Source organism: Octopus bimaculoides, chromosome 1, assembly GCF_046866305.1.
Source record: "Octopus bimaculoides isolate indiv1 chromosome 1, ASM4686630v1, whole genome shotgun sequence".
NCBI classification, from domain to species: domain Eukaryota; kingdom Metazoa; phylum Mollusca; class Cephalopoda; order Octopoda; family Octopodidae; genus Octopus; species Octopus bimaculoides.
The window spans coordinates 156,150,535-156,173,853 of record NC_142928.1 but is presented as its reverse complement, the minus strand read 5'-3'; the positions used below and the strand labels follow the sequence as shown (position 1 = coordinate 156,173,853).

At 33.1% G+C, this 23,319-nt stretch overlaps 1 protein-coding gene and 1 long non-coding RNA gene across 37 annotated transcripts in view; one reads left to right on the top strand and one right to left on the bottom strand.

Moving 5' to 3' along the window:
* Positions 1-23,319, bottom strand: part of LOC106868432 (uncharacterized) — a 266,695-nt gene that overhangs the window by 200,194 nt on the left and 43,182 nt on the right. For 16 of the 28 annotated variants that reach the window (XM_089360652.1, XM_089360668.1, XM_089360658.1 and 13 more), the window contains exon 1: positions 8,006-8,254. The exons of the other annotated variants lie outside the window; for them this stretch is intronic. The gene's annotated coding sequence lies outside the window, so the exon portion shown is untranslated. Of the gene's footprint in view, positions 1-8,005; positions 8,255-23,319 lie in introns of those variants that run through there. 28 annotated transcript variants of the gene reach the window in all.
* The window catches only part of LOC128246979 (uncharacterized), an 86,175-nt gene that overhangs the window by 57,262 nt on the left and 5,594 nt on the right, over positions 1-23,319 (top strand). For 5 of the 9 annotated variants that reach the window (XR_016243798.1, XR_016243799.1, XR_016243808.1 and 2 more), the window contains one exon: positions 13,878-13,911. This is a non-coding gene — a long non-coding RNA (uncharacterized LOC128246979). Of the gene's footprint in view, positions 1-2,157; positions 2,277-3,844; positions 4,132-13,877; positions 13,912-15,192; positions 15,278-23,319 lie in introns of those variants that run through there. The other 4 variants (XR_016243801.1, XR_001409276.3, XR_008265212.2 and 1 more) reach the window with 3 other exon arrangements.

Sequence of the window (23,319 nt, the reverse complement as noted above, 5' to 3'; positions counted from 1 at the left end):
TTAAAATACAGAATTGTTTTCTATGATGCTGTACTTTTTAATAATGACAGCCCTACCTCACAGCTCCTTGTAAATAGCATGGTCAATATCCTCTCCAAACAACACTCAATAGAATTCAATATATACTTCCTAGACAAAGTATGATTTACTTTACATTCCAAGAATCCTTCCAGTAAACCAATATCAATGGCAGTTCTGTTACAAATAATGTGAATACATAACAAAATCAACATGTGTCTATCTGTCAGTCTGTATGTCTATTTCTCTCTCCCTCCCTCCCTCTCTCTCTCTCTCTCTCTATATATATATATATATATATATATATGAATATGCATGTATGTGTGTGTGTGTATAGACACACATACCTTTTCTTTGACAGACAAGATAAAAGGTGTTAAATACATATTGTGATCTTCAAGTTGTCACTGAAAGATAAGAAATCATGAGTAGCAACAAAGTAAATCACCAGAATTGAACAAACACAAAATTCTGCCATGTTTGCCAGTAAATATGATAGCCAAAGTTGTACAGAAACACCTGCCATTAAGTCATCTCCACTAGATAAGAGCTGTTTTATAGGATTAAACAAAAAGGACACTCTTAACATCCTTTTATATATGATCTACAATCAATAAAAGTTTTTAAATTTTGCCTTAAATTCATATTTTATGTTTAAAAAGAAATCATTCCTCTATTTATATGGTCTGTAAAGGCCAATTGTTGCAGTTGACGCTGACACAGCTGTTTAAGAACTTATCAAACAAAACACCTAACTGGTCAGGCTGAAAGACTACAATATGTTGATATTTGACAATCAGTCAACTCACTCATAAACCATATTATTCATGCTTGCTCTGTTTGCAATTCTTTTTTCTTCTCTTTCTTTATCTCTTTTTTTTTTTTTTTCTTTTCATTTTTGACATTGAGTAAACGCAGTGACACTTATTGACATTGAAAAAGGAAGTAATTCCAGCTGCATTTGATATTTTTGCTAAAATTTGAAGAGCTGAAAATTATTCATGATTGTATCTAGCGCAATCATTTTTATCTCTAATCTGAAAAAAATTTGTGTTTTTTCATGAAGTAATAAAACCAAGTATTTTTTTTTTTTTAACTTTAAACCATGAGACATTGTGATGGGAAGAAAATCACCAACAAGATGTATTACTTTTCTTCAAACAAAGAAACAATTCAAAATCCTTCATTCTTAAATACTGTCCTCACCACTCACGTTTTACATTGATCACTCACAACCACACATCATCTCCTTCTCTTTCTCTCATCCCCTTCAGCAGTAACATTATTACTATTCTGCTGCTCTTCACCCTTCCCTTTTTGTATACTGCCAGTCATTTCCTACTCTCCCCCCACCTCTCACCAATTCATATGTATCATTGGACACTCTCCCACACTTATCCACCCATCACAACCCTACCTAATTTCTACAGTTGTCATCTACTCTCCCCTATTTATCCCTCAACACTTGCTATTAAGCAAAGGAGTGTTTTTCAAAGAATAGCACCCTTTCTCATTAAAGAATAGCACCCTTTCTCATTAAAGAATAGCACCCTTTCTCATTTTTATCAAAAATGACCAGCCATATTGTATATTTGAATCTGAAAGACTATTTGGAAATACAAGGTTTGAAAGATTGCTAGGAAATGCTTTATAAGCTTGTCAGTTTATTGTATTTTCACAGTATGAAACTAATGGCTTGAATTTAAATACTGTATATATTAAATGATAAATGAAATATATATTGATATAAAATATATATTTGAATTGTGAAATAAGCATTTCCCTTCTTTGTACCTTTTGCATTTATTTAGGAAATTTTTTTAAAAATCTTCTGCTTTAAACACTGAAGATTATGATTGTGTGGAAAAAAAAATTCAGAAGTTCAATCATCTTTTTAATTATTTTCCCTCTCTGTGTAAATCTAAACCTAAACTCTTACCCCAACCTTAAACCTAACTCCAAACTCTAACATTCAACCAAATTTTTTCTTTGCAGTATAGTAATTAATCTTTAAAATATTTAATCCAGATAAAACACTGAAAAAATGTCAAAAATGGAAGATACTAACTTATTGCTTGGAATTCAATATATAATTCAGAAAGTGGCTACCATTTTGATGTTAAACAGGAACAATAACTGTTGCCTTTAAAGTTTAATGTAAACACTAATACACAAAGCTATTAATCTCAAGTGTCAAAAGTTGAACTACAAAACGAATTAAACACGGCATCAAAGAAACAAAAATGAAACTGCTCCTGGTAAGAATCATTCTAGAGTAAAAGCATGCATGTGTGTTTGGGTTCAAATCTTTAAGCTAATTTGAAGATATGTTTAATTTCACGTGAGTTTTATAACATAATGATAATAAATATGTTTATCATCATCATCATTTTACAAGGTTGAGCAGGTTATCTCCAGCATGGTGTCTCAGTACTTGTTGTGGTTCCTTACCTTCTCTTTCATAAGTTTTAGTCTCTTGAGGTCAGATTACACCACCACACATTGATTGCTTAACTATTCCCTACATCTGCTTCTTCTGATACCTAGTTTTTCTCTCATATTATTTGTGCTTCATTGTTCAAGTTCAGAAATATTACACATCATGCAGTCATCAGTCAATCCATGACTACAATAGAAGAAACCTATCCACAGTGCCATCTACAGTTATTAGATCTGATTCTACACACACACATAAACATTACATGTGTGTGTGTGCATGTGTGTGTGTACATGTGTGTGTGTGTGTGTGTGTGTGTACATGTGTGTGTGAGTGCATATGTGTGTGTTCACACACACAAACATTCATGATGAAGTAGAATACAGGATAATTACTTCATTAGTAATTCAAGAAATACAGGAAGGTGTAATACCCAAAAGGCTGACGCTGCAGTATCACCATGAACAGGTAGAAGGACTAGGGAGATGCACAAGAGATGGGAAATTACAGAAATAACAAACTGTTGGACCAGGTTATATAGATTAAAAGAGTTATTGTGAAACTGATTTTGACAGGATTAGTCTAGATGAAATGCAATTCAGCTTTGTCCCAGGAAAATCACCACTGGTGCCATATTCCTTGTAAGATAACTGCAAGAGAAATACATAGCTAGGAATAAGCTCTATGCCCAGTGTTCATTCATCCAGAGGTTTATCAAGGTCTCTCACACTGTGTTCCAGTAGTCACTAAGGAAACTAGGAGTAAATGAGTGGTTTGTAAGGACTGTATAAGATATGTATGAAAAGGCAGTCAACAACGTGAGAATCAGCAATGATTTCATCAAGAAATGTACTGCATATTTAGGGTAAATCAGTGCTCAGTCTCAGCCCCATCCTATTTATTATAATACTCAGTTATGACAGCAGGATTAAAGGTTGCTGCCTTTAGGAACTCTTGTATGTTGATGAACTAGCTCTTATAGCAGAATTAATAGAAGACTGAAGCTGAAATTCCAGACTAATAAATAAAAATATGGAATTGGAGGTCCTTAAAGTAAACTTAGCAAAAACAAGTGTCTTAGTAAGTAGAAAGGAAGTCAGAATACTTTTAGCATCAGGGAAATAACTGTAATCTTCCAATAAAAATGTTAGTAGAAATTCTGTAAGGTGATTATAAACAATAGACACATAAAAGGTGTAGTGTCATCAAAGGCAGGTTAAAAGAGAAAATAGATTTCATGTGCAACAGGTGTACTGAGACAGTAAGCATAAGAATGCTTGGGAAATAGATACTCTCAAATGCCCATCAGCTCTCTAGAAGTAGTTGATAGCTTTTGCTACTTATGCGACGAAATTAGCAGTAGAAGTGGATGTTGCAAAAGAGTGGTAGCTAGAATAAGAACAAGTTGGGGGAAGTTCAGGAAGCTACTATCTTTGCAGGTAACAAAGGGCTTATCCCTCTTGATCAAGGGAAGAATTTTTTATGCTTGCATGCAAAGTGCATTGCTGCACAGCAGCAAGACATGGACTTTCAGCAAAGAAGACATGTGAAGAAAAGAAAGCAACTAAGCAGCATGTTTCACTCACCATCTATCCTCTTAACAACTGTCTATTCTATACCATCTCATCTTCCCTTCATCTCTTCTGCTCACTGTGCCACACCAACCAAACTGAGAGGTAAGTACTTGATTTGTGCATACTGAATATCTCCCTTCCTCATACCTCCACCACCTATATTCCGCTACCTCTCTCTCTTCTTTTCTCCCAAATCATGAAGCCTGGGTAGTGGGGATTGCACTCTTATCAACCTTCACCCACCCTGATTCTCTTGTTATCATACTCTCTGAGGTATACCCTGACCCTTCACCATTATCTTGTCTCTTTTCCATGCATCAATTTACCCACTTATACAAAAAGTGGGGTAACACTGCATCTTTTCCAATACAACTCTCCCCCTTCCTCACACTACCTTTTCACTTTGACTCTCATTAATACCACCTATTAACCTTTTCTATTTTATTTTTCTTTCGTGCACCATTTGCCCAACCATACATAATATGGGGTAGCATTATATGTTCTCTTACTCAACCCTTCCCACCATTCTAACTATCTCTCACTAACCACCTTATACTTTCCACCCTATTACCAGCTTCCCTAACATTATCTCTGTTAGTTTGTCTCTTACAACTCTCTCTCAACAATAAACCTTTGTAAATCCAACCCTCATGAACTACCCACCCTAAGCTGCCATGGTAAACAGACTGACCCAACCCATCCACCTACTCATCACTGAGTCCATCTCAACTTACTCTATTACCATTACCACTCTGTCCCCCGCTCTGCTTCACACTAATTCTTGAAATTACTCTTCCCCATCTCTTCTCCTTTGTTTTCATAACATCCACCCCAACACATTATTCTCTTCATCACCATCCTCTCACAATAAATCTGTTCCATTCAGCATGGAAGCTCACTTTCACTTTGCAAGTTACAAGGCAACCTCAACAGTGTTGGTGCCACAAGAATTACCCAGTAACACTCTGTGATTGGTGATCAATACAAGTAATGACAATGCAGGACTTTGCTGTTAGCAAGATGAAAGATGGAGTTTCTCATCTTGCTAACAGCAAAGCAACTTCTATAGCGCTTGTGCATTCACAATATGCACCCAGTACACTCTGTAAAGTGGTTGGTGTGAGGAGAGCCATGCAAAGATAAGACACTGGAGCAAGACGTATTACTCTGACCCACTGAATTTTATCAAACTATTCTACCCCTATCAGCATGGAAAACAGATATAAAGTGATGATGATGATGATATACACACGTCTATATACTCAAATATAATATTATATATTCATATACAAATGTATACATATATAAAAACATGGATATATACCTTTCTAATTTTATAAAATATTGCAGACATAATATTACATTATATATATATATGTATATATTATATATAGATATATAGACATATATATAATATAATATAAAATCTGTAGTATACATATATATGTATTTATACACATACACACACACATCAATTTATAGACAAATCTATACAAATATACATATGTATTTATACCTTTCTAATTTCCTAAAATATTACTCTCTCTCTCTCTCTCTCTCTCTCTCTCTCTCTCTCTCTCTCTCTCTCTCTCTCTCTCAGAAACAAAAATGTTCTAATTCTTCTGCTAAAGTACCTAATGCCTTTGTGATTTCTAAATAATTATAGATAATAAATCACTAAGATCAATAGCAACTTACTATGCAAGATATATTATCTTACAGTAATGAATTGGAAATTTCAAAAGAGAAATATAATTGGATTTGCTATTACAATACACTGTGTGAGGTTTTAACTAATTGTTGTGATCGGAAAGAGAAAAATTGGAAGCAAAGCTTTGTAATCAGTGTAAGTAAAGGATAAAAGTAATCCCTCATTTTAAAACGGCCATTTTAAATATATATATATATATATGTGTGTGTGTGTTATGTATATATATATATATATATATATATATATATATATATATATATATATATATATACATAATATTCGTTTTAACATGAGGGATTACTTTCAACTATGTATATACCAGAGGGGAAACACTGTGCGTCATTTAAATCCATGGAACTACACTCGGAAAGTTAACCCCGCCAAGGCAAGTCTACCCTCTCCGTGCCACAGATGTTGAAGGCACAGATACCAGTGTCTGTGCAATATGAGAATATACATGAGTGCATGCAGTTCATCAGTTTCGATTATCATTCCCAATGTGCGACTTTTTTTTTTACGTGAATATCATAAGTTAACAACAGACTGAAGAATTGAACCTTATATTTCTGTTACTAAAACCCCAAAATAATGGAACAACGACTGCAGGCTAACATAGCAGTATTTTATAAGCCTTAAACAAATAAATAAATTGACGACCAGACAACAGACAGATTAATAGACAAATAGCTATATAGACAAATAGACAGGTAGGTATATAGGCATAGTCAAGTGCTTCTGATATCATCACTATTGAAGTTTTAAAAAAAACCACTGAGCCCATAGTAAACAGCAAACTAATAATGCAGGCTGCAACCGTTCTTCTGCATTCCTTTATACATTTCTCTCTTTAGTAGTCTTCAACACAGGTCGGCGATCCAATCAGTTTGATGACTTGTCAAACAAATATATAATAAAAATCAATATAATGACAGAAGAATAAAATAAAGGGAAAAGTATAAAGCGAATCGGAAGAAATTGAGAAATCGTTTGTTTAATTTTATCGATCTAAAACAATTTGAAAATACAATTCGATTGTTTTCATCAAACCACTGCTGAAGACTGTCTTGCCTTCGTTTCGTTTCATTTCTTTTCTTGTCGTGTGGTTTAGACTGCAATAAAAGATCGGATACCATGTCTAAAAGTTATCAGGTTTCACTCATTTATCTTATTTAAGAAATATGTAATAACTGATAACGGTTAAGCAATTATGACTTTTTGCCGTGTAATTTTAAACTAAGATAAAGAAGAAAGGGGTGAAAGAGCACGTGAAATACAGGTGTTCAGAGTTTCAGATGAGAGTGCTACCGAGCATAATCGAAGTAGCCGTAACATGACACCCCGGCATACGGTTGATCATCATCCTTTTCTTCTCAAACGAACTACTATTGAACTGAATAGTGTGGGCTGCAATTGTTGGGGGAATGATAATTTAGCCCGATAATATATATATATATATATATATATATATATATATATATATACATACATATATACTACAGATTTTATATTACATTATATGTATGTATATATATATATATATATATATATAATGTAATATATGGTCAGCAATATTTTATGAAATTAGAAAGGTATATATCCATGTTTTTATATATGTATACATATGTATATGAATATATAATATTATATTTGAGTATATAGACGTGTGTATATCATCATCATCATCACTTTATACCTGTTTTCCATGCTGATATAGGTAGAATAGTTTGATAAACTATATATATATATATTTATAAGACATATATTTTCAAATAATGAAATGATTTTGAATCGTTTTATGTGTGTGTATGTATAGATGTGTGCGAATATGTTTGTGTGTGTTTAAGGGGGAAGGCATAAATCTGTGTGTATATATAAGCATGTGCATGTATAAATGTGTGTGTGTGTATGTATATATATATATATTTATATATACACACACATCGCCTTGTGCGTGTATGTATGTACAGACAGACAGATAGATAGATAGATAGATAGATAGATTATGTATGCCTATTGTGCGTGAGAGAGAGAGAGTGCGTGCGTGTATGTGTGTGCGTGCGTGTATGTATGTGTGCGTAGCGTACCGGCTTTTTGTGTTACACCTTGAACCGGTGTGAAATCTTTTAAAAAAATATGTGAAGATGTGTCAATGAATCAGGTGATAGGATTATTTTATCTTTTTTTTAATAAATTCTAAACAAATTCTTTTATATAAAAGAAAAAAGAAATATTTTAGGCAAAACATTGGAATGAATAATAACTTACCGTCGCCAATGTATGATTACTCTCCAAGAGTCATTTAAAAATACGCGGTAATAAGGGAAGTATTTGATTCGAAATATCAATTTATAATAATCGTAAACAAAACACAAGGATTCTCGTAATTACATTTAGGATGGTTACTACAAGGAGAGAGAGAGAGAGTAAGAAAACAGGATAGACATAGACAAAAACAAGAAAACGAGGAAGCAGCCGACAACTGCTTCCTTCCTGGAGGACAGAATGGACGAGAGTGAGATACAAGAGAAATTAGATTGCGTACTTAGCAGACGGAGAAAGGGAGAGAATAATACTGGGTGAGAGAAACAGTACATGTTAAGTGAGAGGAATAAAGTGGGAGAAATAAATATAATAAAAGAGAAGATACATAGAAAACTGAGAAGCTGACATACAAAAAAAATAATGTTAATGATTATAGAGGGGGTGGAATACCATGGTAGAAACTCAATAGTGTGAGGAAGTTATTTTGATGCGGAAGGATCAAATTAGCGAGAAGGTTAACTAAGAAGCACGCTAGGCAGTTATGTAACCATGGTAACTGACAGTATCCTAGTTGCTAATACTACGCACTGATATATGAAATAACGTAAATAGTTCGCGAATAGCAGACGATAAAAATATCAGTTGGCCTGTTCAAGATTCCTGTCTCTTTTTCGAATAAATTTTACTGGAATATTTTTCGTTTTGTCTCTTTTAGAAATTTTCAGTGAATTGTATATACTTAGTAACCTATTTTGAAACGTCAATGAAATTATTTCCTTTACATTATAAAATTTTTATTTCTCAAGCAATTATACATGCAAAATGTAACCCTATGTAAATGTTGAGCATAGCTTTTGATCTCAACCTTTCACCTTTTAGTCTTGCAGTTTAGATTCTCCCAGTAGACGTCATTAATGAATGTTTAATGAGGTTACCATTCTTGGATATTTTTTTTTTAAAACTAATATAGAATTTGGAAACTTAGGAATAAATGTTCTCAATATATTGAAAAGAAATATGGTAAAGACTTTCATAGTGTAGGCAAACGGCTTTGTTATTTAATTTATGAAATAAATAAATAAATAAATAAATAAAATAATAGAAAGTCAGCATGCAGAATGAGCAACTTTACCAACTCAACATCAAACTTTTCCACTTAACATGCCAATCTTATTCCAATTTGACTAGAGATGTCACTTCTGACTACCTAAAATTCAGATATCTTTTTCAGTAAATGGAAAAATGCCAATATTATTCAATATTAATGTAAAGAGATAATTAAGCTTCCATTAACTACCCAATGCAAGTTTAAGGATATCCAGGCTTATGAAAGAGTTAATACTAATATTGGTTTCAAATTTTGGCACCAGACCAGCAGTTTGGGGGGAAGGATAAGTTAATGTTATCGACCCCAGTGCTTAACTGGTACTTATTTTATCAACCCCAAAAGAAGAAAAGCAGAGTCAACCTCAGTGGAATTTGAACTGAGAGCATAAAGACAGACAAAATGCTGCTAAACATTTTACCTGGCATGCTAACGATTCTGCCAGCTCATCACCTTCAACACTGTCTAATATTAACAATATAACAAATCACTTTGAATTCTATCCAACTTTGCTAATACTTAAAGCTAAAATGAGAAGCCATATTCACATCAACATGGATTATCTGCTATATGTGTTTAATACAATTGCCCTGAGTTTTCTAAGTTATGGAACAGCTAATATACAATTGAAGGAGTATTATCAAATAATATCAATATAATGTATCAATAAATCCCTCTTTTGAAGATCTATAAATGAAGTTAAAATGGTAAATCACACATATATCAGGAGGATTATCAATTATACATAAGAGGCAAATAAACATCTACCAGCTCATTCTGAGACTGAAATAAAATATTTGTTGTCACCATGGTCATAGAAAATCAGTGTGCCATATTTCACAATGCAGAAAAACTACTTTAATTATAAGCAAAAGGATGCAAGGAAAATTTGTAGTTATCTATGGTGGAAATTAAAGGCTAAAGGCAATTCAAAAGTGAAATCAGTTTACCATGAGAAACTACATTTAACTCTGTAATTATTAATCACTCCTGGTCACTGTTATGATTTCCACTTTAGTTCACTGAATATATAGATATATTCTATCTGCAACCTTCTGTTTAATTTCCTTCACTTTTTCTTTCCTTTCTTTTATCCCCTCCCCCCACTTCTACATTTGTCCTCAACCTCATCTGAGTTCAAACTTATAAATAGTGCTTCAATATATAAATGTAACATAAATATCAACCATCCTGTCTATCTCACTTTTTAAATGCTAAAGTGACAAAAAGTATACATAACTACATTAAAACAAGGAGAAAAAGAAGAACCGTACGAAAAGAGAAAATGAATAATAAAACAGGTGGAAATTTGACAACTACAAAAATTTAAATAATTTGAAAGATATAAAATTTGAGTAATTTTATATTTTTCCACTAAAATATTTTTTAAATCATTGAGTATGAAAGAATAGGGAAATATTTTGGCATTTTGGAAGCTGCTATGGATTCAGCCAAATCAGGCACAGGTTTTAGAGCAATTTTATCATATTTGAGAAGAGTGGTTAGGCAATTTACATAGAGGAGAACTAAAAATGTTGAAAGAATGGTGAATTGAAACATTAAATGAACTAGAAATTTAACAAGAATGAAAGAAATTGTTAATAATTATTATTTCTTTCAAATCAGTGACTGTTTTTCTAGTAAAACAGCTGCTAGAATCCAAAATCCCCAAAATAGCCTGGATATTGTTGTTATTTTATGATTGAGAAAAACAGTGATCAAAGGTATTTCAGTTATGACCACCCAGTCTTTTTCAGAGTATGTAAGACGTTATTATCTAAGATATCATTTTCTTATTTAATGTGGCAGATGTGGTACAGCTATTTCTTACAAGATGACTGACCATGCAGCAGCTCCTTTATTGACTCAGTGAATCTGGCTCTTTGAAAATAATTTTCAAAGATAATTTTAACCAAAATTTTAATCACTTGCATCTATGAAATCCTGTTATTTAATTTTATTCAACAGAAACTATGGAAAACTTACACATTTTTTTAATTGTAATGGCACCACATATTTTTTTATTATATAAGGAAAATGCAATGACATGAAATAAATTCAATGAAGAGAAAATTTTCTTCATTAGATATTACCTGTTTGCTTGGTATTTTAGAATTTTGCTAACTACTACATTTTCAAGGATCTCAGAAGTAATGGGTAGGAATGCTGACCAATTTCTGCTACTAAACCACAGTGATACCCTCTGTTTTAAGTACATCATCATCATAATCATTTTAATGTCTATTTTTCTATGCTTGCATGGGTCAGGTGGAATTTATTGAGGCAGATTTTCTATGGCCAGACGCCCTCTCTACCACCAACTCTTACTTTTCTCCAAGTATGTTAAAATTTTCCCATGACATGTTTTCACAGAAGACTGGAAATGAGAAACACTGCATGATAATGTAATATCAAGACAAGAAAACACAGCACACACACATATATATATGATGGGCTTCTTTCAGTTTCCATATATTAAATCTATTCAAAAGGCTTAAGTCAGTCCAGGACTATAGCAGAAAACACTAGCCCAGGTGCCATGCAGTGGGACTGAACCTGAAATCATGTATTTGGGAAGCAAACTTCTTAACCACACCACACATTATAACTCTTACCAGTGATATCTATTGTACTGGCAAATCTAGCACCATGGATTAACAAAATGGTGTTAATCCTCAATAGATTTGCCAACAGGAATACCATCATTAATAAAAAAAATTATAATGGGGATACTCAAAAATTATAATGAGAGTATATCCTTGCCTTAGTAACTAGAATTGATCAACACTAGTAAATAAATATAAATAGAATAAATTATGTTATCATAGATTCTGGATATGAATAAATTCTGAATATGAATAAATTATGTTACTATATTTCTGAATATGATTAAGTTTTGAAGAAACAAAAGCCCTCTTCATAAACATATTGTTAGCACAAGAAATTTGCCAAGAATTAGAATAAATTAGACACAGGCTTCCTATTCAGTTCCACTATATGGCAACTTGGGCAAGGGTCATTCACCACAGGTTTTTATTTTAATGTCTTGCAAGTACTTGGTGACCCTGTCAGTGCAGGTGCCACTTAAAAGCACCCAGTCCACACTGTAAAGTGGTTAGTGTTCGGAAGGGCATCCAGCTGTAAAAACCTTGCCAAAACTGACCTCGCCTGTGCTTCTGTGATTTAAAAAGCACTAAGTCCTCTCTGATGAGTGGTTGATGTTAGGAAGAGCATCCAGCTGTAAAAATACTGCCAAAACAGTCCCAGAAGTCTAGTGCAGGCTTCAGCCTGGCTGGCTTTTGTGGTACCATCCAACCCATGCTAGCATGGAAGATGGATGTTAAATGATGATTATGAAACTGTGCAAAAACTTGTTGTGCACACACGCACACGTGTGTATGTGCATGTCTGTATGTTTCTGTTTATCTCTCACCATTTGACGACCAGTGTTAGTTTACTTCTCCATAAATTAGCAGTTTGGTACAAAAAGACTGATAGAATAAGTACCAGACTTTAAAATAAGTCACTTTAATCAACCAAACTCTCCAAAGCAGTGCTCCTAAATGGCTGCAGTCCAATGACTGAAACAAGTAACTGAATAATGAAAGTGGGGAAATAATGAAACTACAAAGAATTAATCCTACTCCAAGTATCTCCACAACTTTATTAACCAAAAGTAAGTAAAGTTCTTTCCTGAACCATAAAGTCGGTTTCCTGAGGCATATATATTCCCTACCTGGTCTGTCATAAGATTACTCATTTTTGCCAGCTGAGTGGACTGGAGCAACGTGAAATGAAGTGTTTTGTTCAAGAACATGTGTCGCCCAGTTCAGGAATCGAAACTACAATCTAACAATCATGAGTTCAATACCCTAACCACTAAGCCATACACCTCCACCTTAATCAAAAAGAAAGGTTAAATCCTACAGTGGGTCACTGCTCGTCACAAAAACAAAAATTATTACAGCATTAATCAACACAAGAAGAAGGCTGAAACCCTAATAAGTTTTTTTTTGTTTTTTACTTTTTGGTTTGCTAGTTTACACACACATATACACACACATACATGCATGCATGCATGCAACAGCAACAGGCTTTATGCACAGTTTCTCTCAAACAAATTCACTCACAAGAGATTGATTAACTTGAGCCTATAATAAAAGACACTTGCCCAAGTTGCCATGTAGCAGAACTGAATCTGAAGCCACATGGCTGAGAAGCCAACTTCTTAATCACACAGCCATGTCTGGGCCATAATTTTTTTAAACCATATTTTTTAACTTCCTTATGATACTTATTATATAAACTTATTCTGTTTTTAGTTTTGTTTTTGTTTTTGTCTTTTTTTGAGTGGCAGTAAAATTTCTTGTCTTAGAGGTCAATATAGTGGTGAGCTCTCACAGTTTTCTAAAAACAAAATATTCCTACTCTATATTTCAAATCCAATCAGCTCCTGTATTTCGCAGATTCAAATTATTTGAGGAAATCTAATGATGTTGATGATGCCTGGTATATTCCATTACAGTACAGAAATAAGAAATAAATCCAGTTGAAGACTTAGAGCAAATCTGAGAAGATTCTGTTGCTAGGTAAAATATATGAAAAAGCAGCCTCTATACTATCATCCAATCAGTATTTAAGCAATAAATAAAAAGTACAAAATTAAGTAGTTTTACTAACAAGCTACTGACACAAGGATGTTTGAGAAGAATGTATAAGTAGCAATTATTCAGTAACTTGAGAAGTAAAATATGTTTGATATTGTTTCAGGAGAGGATGGACCAAGAGACAGGCACCAAATAAAGTAAGTGTTTCTAAGGTTATACATTCTTTTGTTTTCAGCCTCAGATGAAGACACTCAAATTCCCTAGTACTTTATCAGACCACAGACAAATGAAAATATAAACAAAGGGCCATGATGTAATATGACACCAAAAGAGCCTCTATGTATTTATCCAACCTGCTAGAAATAATACCCATCCTTAAAGAACTGAGTTTGGGGAGTTTTTTTTTTTTGTGGGGATGGGGTTTGAGAAGATGGCTCAACTATAAACTTTTATGCTCTCTCCCAGACTGGAAAGACTGAAGTGACTAATGCCCAGGCTAAAAAAAAACTATAGGTAAGAAGAGAACTGGAAGTCTGGTTTGAGTGGTTACAAAAGAGTGAGTTTCACTAAAGGACAAAATGGTGGTGTTAGGCTTAGAAGTCTTTAAGATAAGTAGAAGGCATGAACAGCAAAATATTGGACTACATTTTTACCACAAAAACCCTTGTGTTGCAGTATTGATTGGTAGACCTAATCTGTTAGTCAGTTCAGCATCACCACTAGATCCTTGGATGACTTCAGTAGAGTTCACTCAGTTGCAAGCATTCAAACCAGTTCTCCAGGCAGAGAATAGCTTTCTTCTACAAGTCTTGTGGGTACTGAAATAATGAGGATGAATGCTGCTTTGGTTAGTCTGGGGCTATAGTAGAAGAACACTTGCCCAAGGTGCCATGCAGTGGGACTGAACCTGGAACCATGTGGCTGGGAAGCAAACTTCTTACCACACAGTCTATGGTAACTTCTTACCACTCTGTCTATGTACCTGGTTATCCATATTGTACAATTTATATATAGTTTTCATACAAAACACATTTAATAAAATAAAGTATTTTTGCTGAAATCAGTGAAAAATCCAGCTTTCAATTATTCTTCATCTGAATATGAGAAAATTAGAGAACTAAACTAGAGAATAACATTCAAAGAAAACTTCCTAAAAATATTTCTAAAGATTCAAAAATAAAACAAATAGTTTTAGAGAAACTATACATAGAAACAGGTTTGTGATTTAATAAACCAAGGCAATAAGATACACTTATGGATTCGTGTTAATTTATTCCATACATTAAGACATCAGTTACCTTTATGACAGCAGTCAGTCATATGATACAGTTTTGTGGTAGCCAACATATTATAACTGTAAACACAATTTGAATTTAAGCAGTTTCATTTACATAGAAGCTAGTGAATGATGTAACATTTTCAAAAGTTTTCATTAGGAAATAATAAAATTTTGATTAAAAAATTTTTTTATGGTTCAGTTATTTGCAGAGTGTCTAAGCCTGGTATGAGACAAAGAAAGACCAAAAATCTGGACCAACTGCTTGTAACAGAGTAGAGTCTGCTAAAGGTACCCAAGGATTCAATGGTGGTGCTAAACAGGATAACAGATCAGGTCTCATCATTATCATCATCCTCATCATCATTTAGCGTCTACTTTCCATGCTGGCATGAGTTAGATGGTTTTACTGAAGCTAGTGAGCTGAAGGGTTGCACCAGGTTCCAATCTGATTTAGCATGGTTACTATAGCAGGATGCCCTTCCTAACACTAACCACTCCAAGGGTGTAATGGATGCTTTTTACATGCCACCAACATGGATGCCAGTTATGTAACACTGACATCAGCCATGACTATGATTTCACTTGGCTTGATGGGTTTTCTCAAGCACAGCATATCGCCAAAGGTTTCAGTCACTTATCATTGCCTCCATAAGGCCCAATGTTTAAAGAGTGCATTTTACGTGCCACTAGCACTGGTGCCAGTTACATGACACAAGCATTGGCCATGACTATGATTTCACTTGGCTTGATGGGTCTTCTCAAGCACAGCATATCACCAAAGGGCTCGGTCACTTGTCACTGCCTCTATATGGCCCAATGTTCGGAGATCATGCTTCACTACCTCGTCCCATGTCTTCCTGGGTCTACTCCTTCCACAGTAAACAGAAACACTTCAGTATGGCACCCCATGACCATAATATCTAAAACCCAAAATGTTATTAAAACTATCAAGCCTATAATTTCATAAACGATTTGAAAACAAGACGTTATCTTTGTATATCCCTTTATCGTTGCTAACCACTTATATGACTCACCACCACTGCTACTGTCAATGCCAGTTTAATGTTCACTTTTCATATCTGCATGGGTCAGATAGAATTTGTTGAAGCAAATTTTTTTATGGCTCGATGCCCATCCTGTCACCAACCCTCAACTGCTTTCAAGCAAGGTAATATTTCCATATGGCCAAACATGTTTCCATGAGAAGGCTGGGAATGAAAGCAGGACTTGTATGACAGTGAGGCTCGTTTATAACTCATGTATGATATAAGGGCAATGAGAAATAACACCCTCCCTCACACACACACATGCATACACAAACACATACATGCACACATATATACTTATACATATGTATGTGTATGTATGATGAGTTCCTTTCATTTTTCTACCAACCAAATCCACTCACAAGGCTTTGGTTGGCCCAGGATCTAGTAAATACCAAATAGTGAAGACTGAAAAACCATGTGGTTGGCAAGCAAACTTCCTAACCACACAGCAATGCCTGCACCTATTTATGTTTGTACCTATAATCTTTTGATCTTAATTTTTTCATATTAGCTTAATCGTAGTTATCCATTTAAGACTAACATTTCGTTTGTTTACCTCTGAAACAACTCAGCTAGATCTTGTGGTAGAATACTGATAGAACTAAGTAGATAATACAGTAATTTACCCAAAAAGAAAATGTATGTAACAAACATATTGGTTATTTTCCTGATGAAATGGTTCTGGAGCGGACATGTTATATTCTACTGATTTAATAATGATGAATATGTGATTGTTTGATGGAGATTACATATTTTTTCATGAAATAGGATTAGGCTTAATCAAGTATTATTGTAGAGAACACGAATAGTAAATCATTTAAATAAGCACAGATAAAAATCATATTTATAGCTAACAAAGTTTGCAAATTATTAATATACAAAAATTACCTTCTTAATGACTAATATAAACATTATTTGGAAAATGTTCAATATAGATTGATATTAGAGATGGTAGAAAAATGTTGTTTATTGTGTGTATCCATTTTAAAATAAAATATGTTAACGTATTTTGAGAAATTGAAGATGAGTTTTAGAACAAGACATTATGACCCTGTATATTGTAAGATGCAACTAAACTGTTTGGCTACATGAAAGGCATCTGGTCATAAAATACTGCTTCGGAGAACTTGTCCAAACAATGAAAAAGTGAGGTAAAATGATAATGTTATTTGTGCAACAGCTTGTTCATTACAAGCTTTTATAATCACACTTTTAAAAGAATCATCATTGCTAAGAATATTCTCAAAGGAATTTGAGCTTTTAATTTGTGGAAAGAAAAAACAAGCCAAATTAATTAAAAATTAGTTTTCAACTAAAATGCAAACATAATGTATCATAAGAGTTTCTCATTAAGAATTAAATGACTTCATGAAATAGAATTTTTTTAATATTATGTTGAATATAGATTTTATCATAAAAAGAGCAGCTTTATCTTTACATTGGTATAAAATTAAATAAGTCTATATCACAATACAAACATTATTTTTATTATTATTATATTTTAGCTTACTGAATAACATATAGTGCTGGCTACACTTAATTAGATAAGTATGAAATATCTCTTATATTTAAAGACAGCAGTTAAATACAAAGAGTTAAACACAGTAAAATGTGTTACTATGGATTCTGGTTAACCCTTTAGCATTCGGATTATTCTGTCAAATGTAATGCTTATTTATTCACAATGTTTCGAAATAATTATGCATTATCTTGTAGCTTTGAGACTTCAATGATGTGATTGTTTATTTTTTGAATGACATTGTAGGGTAGCTGTTAAAGGCTTAATCTTGCCAGTTTGAACATAATATAGCTGGAATATTTGAGCCAGATTGGCCAGTTTAAACACTAAAGGGTTAAAGCAAAAGAACACATTCTAATAACGTTTTTCAGATATTACACAAATTTTGTTATTTGATCAGCAAGACACTGTGTGGTATGATTTGTGGGAGATCTGGTTGCTACTTTTATTAGGTTCAGTGAGCCTCTACAGGCTTTCTCACTTAGAGGTTCTCTCACCTTGAGATTCTTTCACCTAGAGGCTCTGTCATTGGCTTAAAATGATTTAGCATAAATAATTTAGTTTGAGTCAATCTGAATTTAAAATGTAAAAATGTACAATTAATAAATTCCCACCAAAATTTAACAAAACACCTGCTTCAAATTTTTTACATTCTAAAGCATATCTGTTAACCTTTACAATTGTCTATTTTTGTACTTTAGATGAACTAACATTATTATAAACTAATAATAAAAATTTTAAGGTTATTTGAGATATGGATATTAAAGTTGGAAGGTGTTTATAAGTCATTTAAAAACATACAAAAACCGTTAGATTCCCTTCAACATTTAAATTTAATTTGCCAAAATATTTTCATCGTTTTGAGACAACGACCTGTTCACTGACAAAATTTTCACACATGTTTTTGCCATAACAGGTTCAGTGGATCTAATGGTTTACTATTTCTGTTATTGTAATTGATCATTTCTTCAAACTCTCTTACTAGAAATTTTAGTTGGCTTATCTCCATCCAAGCTAACATTAGCCACAACTTCAAAATACTTTTCTAGCAATTTGATATCCTTTATTCTCATCATGTATGGAAGACTTCAGAGTTGATGGTCTTACTCTTCATATCCAATCATTTTTTAAGGTTACTTGTATACATTCTAATCTTATGAATTCACTTTATTCATTATTCTACTTTAATGTGAAACTACAGCAACTAACACACAATTTTACATCAAGAATCTTGCCAAACAAATGTAGAAGAAAAACGAAAAAAAAAAAGAAATACAATTACATTACACTTCTGAAAAATCCAACTACAACGCAAATTATATTCAAAAAGAGACTTCCCATAACCTCAGCATAGTAACAAGACTAATCCTTATTACATCAGATTTGCAAACTATGCTTAGTAAAAAGTTTGATTTTAAGTAGATTCAAACTAAAGAAAAGAAAGCTACATTCAACATTAAAAATATACTTATATCAAATTTCAAAAAAAGAAAAATTTGGAGAAGCATAAAATGTATATTCTGAAATAAATGAATACATTTCTAATTTTCTTCAATGGCATGTTAACAATAGAATTTTACATTCCCTTTCTTTGAATTGTTTTTCAAATAGATTTGAAAATAAAAATATTTTCTTCTTACAAAGAAAAGTGTCTGTAAAAAGAAGCCTGCTTTATTTAAACAATTCTAGCTTTGTAATATATACATGTGTGAGTGTGTGTGCGTGCATGCGTGCGTGTTCCAAAAGAATCCATTATGTGAAAGAAATCCAGAAACCTTATATGTATGAAGAGAAATTAAAAAAATAAAGAGTATATTCCTTAATAAAATTAGTTTTTGCATGCAGCTCTGGCCTCGTTTTCTGCCATATGAAAATAAACTTTTAACTAAACACATTCCTAAAGTAACAAACATAAATCAAAAAAGGATCAAGTTTATTTATAAGAAAAATTATAAATTATAATCAAGTTCTATTACTGAATGGTACTGGTTAAGTTACTTTCTTTGGTCTTCAGTAAAATTCAACACAAGCTTTTTTTCAAACTACATTCAATTCTAAATATTTGATCTTTATATTGCAATTTCTTAAAATCACCATCATTACCATCATCAACATCATTTACTATCCACTTTCCATGCTGGCATGGGTTGGCTGGTTAGACAGAAACCATCAGGCAAGAGGACTACAAGCTCATCTGTCTGCTTTAGCATAGTTACCAAATCATGTAGGAAATTCTTTATCGAGTGTTATTTGTAATGGTTATTAAAAACAGTTCTCATATATCTAATTTTTTCCTTCATTAATCTATGTCTTACTTTTACTAAAACAAGACAAGCCAACAGAGAACTCACACCAACACCAGTAAGGGAATTTTGAGACAATGAGTGAGCCTCTGTATGTTCATTCAACCTGCTAGATATAGCGACCATATCTCCCTTAAATTACAGCCTACTACTGTTAAAAAATATATCAAAGGACAAATAATGTCGTTTGGGGTACTGTATACCTCAAGAAAAGTTGGTAAAAGCTGGATGATTTTGATCAAAGGTCTGTTTGATCAGTATTGATTTGTAGCTAAACAACAACTATATCAGAGAATCAATTAAACAAATCAAATACCTTCTCTAAATACAAGAAAATAAAATATCTTCATTTGAAGAATCATTTTCATATCATTTGGTTCATAGGAATATTGATTTCAAATTTTGGCACAAAGCCAGCAATTTCAGTGAGGGAGTAAGTCGATTGCATCAATCCCAGTACTCAACTGGTATTTATTTTATCAATCCCTAAAGGATGAAAGGCAAAGTCAACCTTGGTGGAATTTGAACTCAGAACCCAAAGATAGACAAAGTGCAGCCAAACATTTCCCCTGGTGTGCTAAAGATTCTGCCAGCTCACCGCCTTGGTTTATAGGAATATTAACACTAGTTCCCCTCCAGTAGTCATAATGACATTTTCAATTTTATACTTTGCATTTGCATTGTCTTGTGAGTTACTAAATGACCCTACCGCTGCTGGTACCACATATAAAGCATCCAGGCCACTCTGTAAAGTGGTTGGTGTTTGGAAGGACATCCAGTGTAAAAACTGTGTCTAAGCAGATCTCACTGGTGCTGGTGCTGTATAAAAAGCACCCAAGCCACTCTGTAAAGTGGTTGCCATTATGAAGGGCATCCAGCTATAAAAACTATATCAACACAGATCTTGCCAGTGCTGGTGCCACATAAAAGCACTCAGTCTACTTTGTAAGGTGGTTGGCATTAGGAAGGGTATCCAGCTGTAAAAACCAAGCCAAAACAGACGAAGCTTGGTACAGTCTTCTGGGTCGCCAGCTCCTGTCAAATTGTCCAACCCATACCAACATGGAAAACAGACATTAAGTGATGATAATGACAATGATGAGGATGATGATGATGATGATGAAGAAGAAGAAGAAGTAGAAGGATAACACCGTTCAGACCCAAATTGGCCTTAATAAATTATTCAAATCATGAATAATCTTGCTCTTTTTATTTATATAAATATATCTTCAGAAACAGTGTACCCTGGGCCATATGATCCAATATGTCCCATTCTTAAGGTGGTGGTGTGTAATTTGAAAGACATTTTACTGTTATTTCTGGTAGGTCAAGCACCAATACTTCTGAAGCTCACTTATTAGAATGTTAATGAATGTTGGCAAAGTGATTGCATGTACAGGACAAGAACAGGGCTTAAAGTTTCGTATTATTAAATGTTACAGAGTTATCAAACCTCACTACAGAGTGTGATTTAAGCCTTGATCTCTATTTAATGTAAGGAGATGTTTAAATTGTAATTAAAAGATTTTGATGATTAAACAAAAACAAAGGAATGGGGGCTGACATAATTAACTGAGATGGATATTTCAATGTGAGAGAGATGATGATGATGATGATAATGATGATGAAGAGGAGGAGGAGGGGAGCCATTGACATGGAAAGCAAAAATGTCAGAGTGTTGATAGATCCTTGAAGAACGCCTAATTTGATAAGGTGGGGGGACAGTTAGTACACAGTCTACACATACTTTAGTAGAAGAAAACTTAGAAACAAAAATGCTGATCCAAGTAATTAGTTTAGTAAGTAATTCTTAAGGAGGAAGTTCAACTACGTTCTCATTCCAGATTTCAATAAGATGTGCTGTTGAAGTTTGCAGCTTTTCCCATACTAATCTAGAAAAATACTACACAAAACCTTTGAGAGAAGCCTAGCAGTGACAGAACGGGTGGTAGTGGTGGCTGTAGAGGTGATGGGGGTTGTAGTGTGGGGTGAAGGGTGGTGGTCGTGGTGGTGGAGGATGCTTTTGATATATATATATATATATATATATGCGTATATATATATTATCATATATATATACATATATATATACATACATACATACATACATACATATACATACATATACATACATATACATACATATACATACATATATATATATGTATATATATATATATATATATATATATATATATATATATATATATATATATATATACACACACACACACACATATATACATATAAATATATGTGTGTGTGTGTGTATTAAATAGCTAAATATATTAAAAATAGTCAGCAAGTATGTATGTTAGTCACTATTTTCATAACATCACATGTCTACAGAGATATTTCATTTCAGTCAGGATGGTTATGTAATACTTTCTTCAAATTAATTTGACAAATTTTGAAATTATAATGAGAGATAAGCATTTGGTTACTTGAGACCACATCATAGTTTTGATTCCTATTTATAATCTTTATCCCGTAATCTTACATTGGTTGCCTTTATGATTTTGAAAGCCTTCTTCCTTTTTTGATAAAAGATTAAATCTTAAAATTAATGTTTTCACTAGCTTTAGTAACTTTTGTATCAATAGAAAAAGCAGTGACTATGATGAGGAATTTGGAACAGGGAATTAGATGTAAACATAAACATATATATATAATGATATAAGAATATATACACACATATGCATACACATATATACATGCATACACATATATATGCACACACATATATACACACATTTTGTATTATGTATGTATTATGTATGTATGTATGTTGTTGCTTCTCTTTTGTCCCTTCTCCTTTGGTTTGTTTGTTTTTTTATCAAAATGGTATGCCTTCCATATAAGCCTGCATATAAAAGGATCTTGGCTCATTCATCACACTGCAGGATGGAAATATCCTTTAGTGAGATATCCATATGCATCATCTCCGTGTTGTGAGTTATCTGCTATAAGCACTCCAAATAAGTGGTAAAGAGGAATTTGTAGAAATAATAGGAATTCAAAGACTCAAACAGATCTCAAATCTCACATTAAGCTCTCTGCCAAATGCTAACAAGAATGACCATAGCTGAGGTTAGGATAAATTTTCATGTTGTTCTGAAAATCCAGGAATTAGAATGATGGAGAGAATTTGTATATGAACAGAGCAGATAAGAAAAGTAAGGTGAGAGAATAGATGTTTTTTCCATTCATTTATAGCTGTCTCATAATCTTATTCATTGTATAATAAATATTACATCAATATTTGCACATCATCATCATCATCAACATCGTCATCATCATCATCCTTTAATGTCCATTCTCCATGCTGGCAAGCAGGTGAGTTACACCATGATCCAGTGTGATTTGGCTTGGTTTCTAGGACTGAATGCCCTTCCTAACACCAACTACTTTACAGTGTGCTCTCTACATGGCATTGGCATGGGTACTTTTGTGGC